General features: G+C 41.8%; 1 long non-coding RNA gene across 3 annotated transcripts; it reads right to left on the bottom strand.

The window, feature by feature from the left end:
• Positions 1–365: 365 nt before the first annotated feature.
• Positions 366–4,353, bottom strand: LOC123442772. Of its 3 annotated transcripts, none has more exons than XR_006630529.1 (3): positions 3,768–4,353; positions 1,732–3,020; positions 366–658 (listed from the first exon to the last, which is right to left on the bottom strand). It is a non-coding gene; the product is annotated as an uncharacterized LOC123442772 (long non-coding RNA). The 3 variants fall into 3 exon arrangements; XR_006630528.1 differs by having other exon boundaries at positions 1,732–3,279; XR_006630527.1 differs by lacking the exon at positions 3,768–4,353 and having other exon boundaries at positions 1,732–3,761.
• Positions 4,354–7,228: the final 2,875 nt, after the last annotated feature.

Genomic DNA, 7,228 nt, shown 5'->3' on the forward strand with positions numbered 1-7,228 from the left:
ACCCTTTCCCGACCGACTGCTTGACGGCTATGGAGTATCTTTCCTGACCAATAGTCTGTTGGGCCTCCCATGGGCCTTTCCCGACGAACACTCTGTTGGGGCAACCATGTGCCTTTCCCGACCGACTATTGGACACGATATTCTTTCCCGACCGACATTATGTTGGGCCAGGTTTTAGCTTTTGCCAACCGACTGTCAGACAAGGTTTGTTTTGCCGACCAACAATCAGAAAGAGTTTTTCTTCGCCGACCAACACTTAATAAGCATTTTCTTCAGCCAACCACACCTTACATATGGTAATGATTGTCACATGCATATAGTTCATGTGTTCTAAGTACAATCACCAAGACACTGATCAGGCTCACTTCAGGTCCACCAAACATTTTTTATTCCATTAACTATTTTTCACATACACACACTTAAGTCTGTTATAAACATAACTACTCAGATACCGTACATCGTGTTCACAGAAGGATAGGTAAAAGATGCATGTATGAGACATAAGTTGTACAAAATGAGAATACATCAGGTTCACAAAAGTACATGTAAAAGATGCATGCATGAGACATCAGTTGTACAAAATGAAATCTAAAACATCTAGTTGACGTAGATCAATGGCTTCATGGTTCCATGGGAGTGAAGTCCTTTTGTTTGCTTCCTACAAAATTTAAACAATCTTCAATTATAATACAGTATTAGAAACTACACTACAAAACAAAAAATCAAACATAGATGATCATCACATTCTCAAAAATATAAATAATAATAAATACATATAATTCAATAGCCATGTGTTAATACTAACGTTGATCCTCGCCTGAGATCACCCCAACCGACCCACCATCTCCATAAGGAGTTGATAGGTCAGCAAAGGCATTTGTTTCTTCTCATTAAAATAAGATAAATTAATCTATTGGCATAGGCAAGAAAAAACTTGAGTGTGCATGATCTTGACCTAGCCAGAAGGGTAAGCATTTATTTGTGTTTATACAATTATTAATTTTGTACTATATAAATCATTCATTCTTCTGCATAGAGTTTTTTGTACTATTCTCCATCAACAGAGATTGACTAGCTGGTGAATACATCCCTTATTTTGACTTTAAATTTCATAAAATAAACAGGTGGGTCAAGTTACCTTCACATGTCAGCTCAGTAAAGATGTTTTGTATATAGCTATACTCAAGATAAACGCATGTAGTCCAATGTGGTAACTATGTATTGAAGTGAAGAGATTCCTTGTCCCAACATTGATTGATGCACATACACCATCTATTACTCTACATGATTTGGTTTAGTTCATCTTGACAACAATTTTAAGTTATTAGGAACGACATAACAACTAAATAATGCCAATAGCATTTATGTCAACCATACATTATGTCAAGGTCATAACAGCAACTCTGTGTACTGCCTACTTATAAAAGCATGACAACTTTATATGCATAGTTTTGCACTATTAAGGTCATGAAAACAGCCGAGTTATTCAAGTATGACATTAGCCATTACTTCACAAGTCGACTGGATAGTTATGCCCCCATGGGAATATATTATCTTTTCTAATAAAAGGATCCCTGACTCTCTTTTTCACCATACTAGATGACCCGTTGCGCCAATGGCGCAAAGGGCGAGAGGGAGCCAAGTATTGTGAGAATATTCAGAGACGTAAGTATTTACTGCTGGTACATAGATGTGATATGCAAAGAAAGTAGATAGGAAGAGGTACATTACATAGATGGTATGAAGCAATGAACAACAACTACAGGTTAAGGTAGCTTCTCATAGATTTTCGTACTGCTGCATCGGTTTCATGAATGAATTTGTTCAATAGCCAAGAGACTGCAGTTCTTGAGAGGTACTGTGCTGCTTCTTGTGCACCTTGTCTTGTAGAACAGAAAATGAGTGCATACTTTCCTCTTGAATGTTGCAACAGTATAGCTGCCTACATTCAACAATGATAAAAACAATTTATGATTTTGTATCATTGGAACAAATCAGGAAGCATGCCTTTTGTAAGTTTTAGGTGATCCCAAATTTGTATCAAGATGGTTGGGGAAAAACAAAGCAATTGTTTTTTGCAAAAATATGCACTGTTTTATGTTTGAGCTCTGAAAACTTCATAGTCTGCAGCATCTTCACCTGAGTGCATAAAATAACTGAAATGGTAAGTAAACATATTTATAATGCAAGCCCTTACTACTCAAGTTATTTACTTTTCTTTTGTCATGTATTTTCTTTTAGCTTCAGACTGTCATTTTTGTAATAATGTATTCCGATGGCATATACAGATGTGCAGCGAAACTTGCTAATCCAAACAGAAAGAAACAGAAAATAGAGAAGCAAGCAAACAAAGTCTGTTGTAGAGGCCAAAATTTGCATGATTCTGAATAGATGACACTGTAAACAGACTATAAAAGCCATCATTCTATACCACAACCGAATGAGTAACAACAAACATCTCTAACAACATCTTGCCATAAAGGAGGATAAAGGAGGAAAAAGTAGAATGCATGAGCCTTAGTGTGAGACTTTTTCATGTATATGTGTGTAATAATTTGTTCAAGAACAGAACATCACTCTATATGCAATATGATTTCAGAGTGAAACATACGATTATTTTCTACTGGACCATCCAAATGTGGTTTCAACTCGACATGAGAAAAAGCACGTCGGAACTGAAATATACATATACAAAACAAAAAAGTAAAGCAAGAATTTGGCAGGCCTAAGGCCACGATAGCATTCATTCACGTTGGTATGAAGTGTCAGTGGAGCGAAATGTGTCAATGCCACGATAACATCCACATGTCCTCTGTCATGCCTCCCGACTCCACCTGCTGCGCCGCCATTAGATCCAGTTGAATCAAGCAAGAAGCCGCACTAGTTGATCCTATGCTCGGGAAAATACATTTGCATCAGTGAATGTCATTTTGTGACACACTCATTTTCTTTATCGTAAGAACGGCCACCCTGCGATTTCCATTGGAAGAGACCATCTGGTTCAACCTAGTACAAAAATACTGCATGCATAGGATAACTCGAGGTCATTAGTAACGCTAAAGCACTATAGATCAACAAAGCAGAAGAAACAAAATTAATTGCTCAGTGTTATATTGCAACATTTAAATTTTCCGCTTCCTTTCACCGAATATACATTTGTAAGCAGTATTGCAGCATAAAAAGAAGTATCCTTCGGCCCATGCAAAATATAAGTGAATACGGAATCTGCTTTGCAGCAGAAGATTATTCAGTTATCACCTCAGCCCACCTTGGACGCAACTGCAATTTCAAACAACAATTCCTTGAGGTATTTTTCATGTCGTAGAATATGCATCAGCCGATGATGTGAGTCGATTATGCGAGTTGCCACAATAAAACAGTGAAGTACTCAAAATTAAATATCCTATAGGGGGCTACTGTAAAAGACTGGATTGCTATCACTAAAGTACTCGATGTCCACACTCATCCCATACCTATGTCGGGATGGTAAACTGAATAAGTATAGGATTACTCAAGTAATTTACTACTTGCTCTAGCGCGTACTGTGTAAAAGATAGCAATTTCTCGTGTAAATAGGGACAACAATTGCAGCTAATTTTTTTAATGTATTTTAGTATGATTGAAGAAAATGTTCACCATAGTATTAGATCCTTCCCGCCTCCTACTCCAGCATAACACACCTCCTTGTAATTAATCCTCAGCCAATGTATAGCAGCAGATTCACAACTCGAGCATGCCACTCTTTAAAGATAAGAATCACATCCTACCTCGGAGCCTGTTGTAACCAACACCAGATGGTGTCCATCGGCGGCTGGTCTCTGTCTTTTTCAGGTGCAAGCAACAAGCCAGCGTGTGAGGCTGCACCCTATTCTTTCCCCTGCTGGTCTCGCTTGCCCATTTCTTCCTCCTGATGGGTTGGAGAGGAGGGAGACCATATAGTTCGCCAGATACTGAGGGAGCAGAGGCTGCACGCCTCGCTTCAGGCCACCGGGAGCGAAGAGCCCTTGCCCCCCCCCCCCCCCCCCCCTCTTCAGATCTGCTGCCATGGAAAGGAGGGAAGAGGGAGCTGGCCATGGGTTGGGGTAGTGGCGCCATGGGATGGAGCGGGCGAGGTGGACTGAGTAGGCGACCGGTGGAAGGAGGGCCGCACGCTTGCGAGTCAGGTGGCTGGTGGTGGAAGGAGCGACGACTTCGGCTGTGGATCAATGAGGAGGCAAGGACGGCTCCTGCTATGGCTGTAGGCGGCAGCGGCGGCGTGAATCAGAACCCTAGCATCGACGGCGGCGTGCGAGACAGAGAGAGAGGGGTGTGGATCGAGATGAGGAGAAAGGGGATTGAGTGAGGCGCCCTCTGTAGTATTAGGTTCAGAGACAAAAATTCATGGGCTGGGGCGCGCTAATAGTTTTCGACTACGTGCGCGAGAAGTTTTCGACTACGTGCGCGAGAAGTTTTCGACCACGCGCGCAGGCTCGTTTACTACCCGCTGTTGGTCGGCAATATTTTCCGACCGATCGCTGGATGGGAATATGATCTTTCCCGACCGACCGTTCGACAACAACGACTTATGTATTCCCGATCGACCATCTCTTGGTGTATAAATGTTATCCCAACCGATCCTCACTTAAATTTTTTTCCAATGAACTGTCGATCAGTGAAAATGACTTTTGCCAACAAATGCTAGTAGGGGATAGAGTGTCGTGGTGTAGTGACTCCACTCGGTCTCATCCTGAGGAAGTGGATGAAGACACGGTAGCGAAGTGGATCCGCGAAATAGCCGGCCATTGCGACAATCCGATGGGGGCAAAGAGAGTCCTGCCCTTCTCTTCTCAAAACCCGTCGACAAATCAGGTTAGCTCTGCTCTGTTGAATATCTTTGCATTACGATCGAGTGCTTGCGATTTCCTTGTCGACTAAACTTGTGAGTTGCATCTTGCAGGCATGGACTAATCTGCATTCTCCGGTCCCGAATGGAAACTGATACGTCCATTTTGCATCATGCTTTCATGTTGATATTTATCGCTTCTTGGGCTGTTATTTCACTTCACGGTACAATAATTATGCCTTTCCTCTCTTATTTTGCAAGGCTTACATGAAAAGGGAGAATGCCGACAGCTGGAATTCTGGCATGAAAAAGGAGCAAGTTTGAGATGCCTATTCTGCGCAACTCCAAAAGCCGTGAAAATCAACGTGGATTTTTTTGGGGATTTATAAAAAATACTGGGCCGAAGATGTGCCAGAGGGGCGCCAGCAGGTGGCCACAAGCCTGCTAGTTGCGGCCACCCCCTGGCCGCGCCTAGGGGGCTTGTGGGGTCCCTGCTGGCCCATTGGCCCCCTCTTTTGCTACAAGAAGGGTTTCGGTCTGAAAAAAAATCAAGAGGAGGCTTTTCGGAGGATTCGCCGCCGCCACGAGGCGGAACTTGAGCAGAACCAATCTAGAGCTCCGGCAGAACGATCCTGTAGGGGAAACTTCCCTCCCAGAGAGGGAAATGATCGCCATCGTCATCACCAACACTCCTCTCATCGGAGGGGACTCATCACCATCAACATCTTCATCAGCTCCATCTCATCTCCAAACCCTAGTTCATCACTTGTAACCAATCTCCGTCTCGCGACTCCGATTGGTACTTGTAAGGTTGCTAGTAGTGTTAATTACTCTTTGTAGTTGATGCTAGTTGGATTACTTGGTGGAAGAGTTTATGTTTAGATCTTTGATGCTATTCATTACCTCTTTGGTCATGAATATGATTATGCTTTGTGAGTAGTTACTTTTGTTCCTGAGGACATGGGATAAGTCATGCTATAAGTAGTCATGTGAATTTGGTATTCGTTCGATATTTTGATGTGTTGTGTGTTGTTTTTCCTCTAGTGGTGTTATGTGAACGTCGACTACATAAACTTCACCATTATTTGGGCCTGACCCTTGTATCACGCAAATTTCCTCTGTTTTCGTTTTGAGCTTTTTTTCTGCCGCAGATTTAGAGCAAGATATCGTCTCAGGAATCTGTGGGGAGAACAATCTCCCTCAAGTCTATGGATAAGTAAATGTTGATCTGTAAAGAATGGAGGTCATGGAGGCCAGAAAAAGGCTACCTGAAGAAACCAAGGGAAAAACTAAGGAGAAGAATAGGGCATGGGACGAAGTGCAATCTGTGCTCAACAAGGAAGAAGTTGAAGAAGTGGATTTCCTCCAACCCTACCTCCACCTACTGTCTCCATCCTTGATTGAACTATTGAGGTTTTGTGAAACAACTCGTGCTCGCAATACTTATCTCACTCGTGAAGTTGTTTTGCTAGAGAAACATATCACAGATCTCCAAGGTATAAAGCAAAGATTAATGGTCCTCTTGGAATCAAAGATTGCAACAACTCTACCACTATCACCTTCAAAGGAAGACAACTGAGCATGGGTATGGGTAATCCCCTTGGCTTGTGCCAAGCTTGGGGCAGTTGCCCCGGTATCGTATCACCATCACATCTTTTGCATTTACCTTTGTTTTAGTTTGTTCCTTTTCAGTTTTCTCTTTCTCTAGTAGAATAAAGGTCTTAGTGTTTTAGGCTTGAGTTTTGCTTTGTGTCACCCCCGATGTATTCGAGATCGTGAGCCATATAATAAAGAGTGTCTTAGTTAAGGGCCTTGCGTCATGCCATGATTAAAAGATTGAGAAAGAACAAAAGAACGAAAGATAATGTAATGATCTTATGGGAAGTGATGGCTTCACATATAAAAAGATTGATGATTGAAACTTGTTGAGGGTAGACAAACGTAGACATTGGTCATTGTTGCAATTAATAGGAAGTGATAAAGAAGGAGAGGTTCACATATAAATATATCATCTTTGACACCATCTATGATTGTGAACACTCACTAAACTATTGCATGCTTAGAAGTAGATGTTGGACAAGGAAGACAACATAATGAATTGTGTTTTCTTGGTTCCGAACAATGTTATATGACTAGAGATCCCTTAGCATGTGACGATTGCTTCCACCTCATATTAGCCAAAACTCCCGCACCAAGTAGAGATACTACTTGTGCATCCATAAACCTTCAACCCAGTTTTGCCATGAGAGTCCAGCATACCTACCTATGGATTGAATAAGATCCCTCAAGTAAGTTGTCGTCGGTGCAAGCAATAAAAATTGCTCCCTAAATATGTATGATCTATTAGTGTGTGGAAAATAAGCTTTGTACGAACCTATGATGAGGAAGACATAAAAGCGACAGACT

This window comes from Hordeum vulgare, chromosome 3H (assembly GCF_904849725.1).
Source record: "Hordeum vulgare subsp. vulgare chromosome 3H, MorexV3_pseudomolecules_assembly, whole genome shotgun sequence".
Taxonomy (NCBI): Eukaryota; Viridiplantae; Streptophyta; class Magnoliopsida; order Poales; family Poaceae; genus Hordeum; species Hordeum vulgare.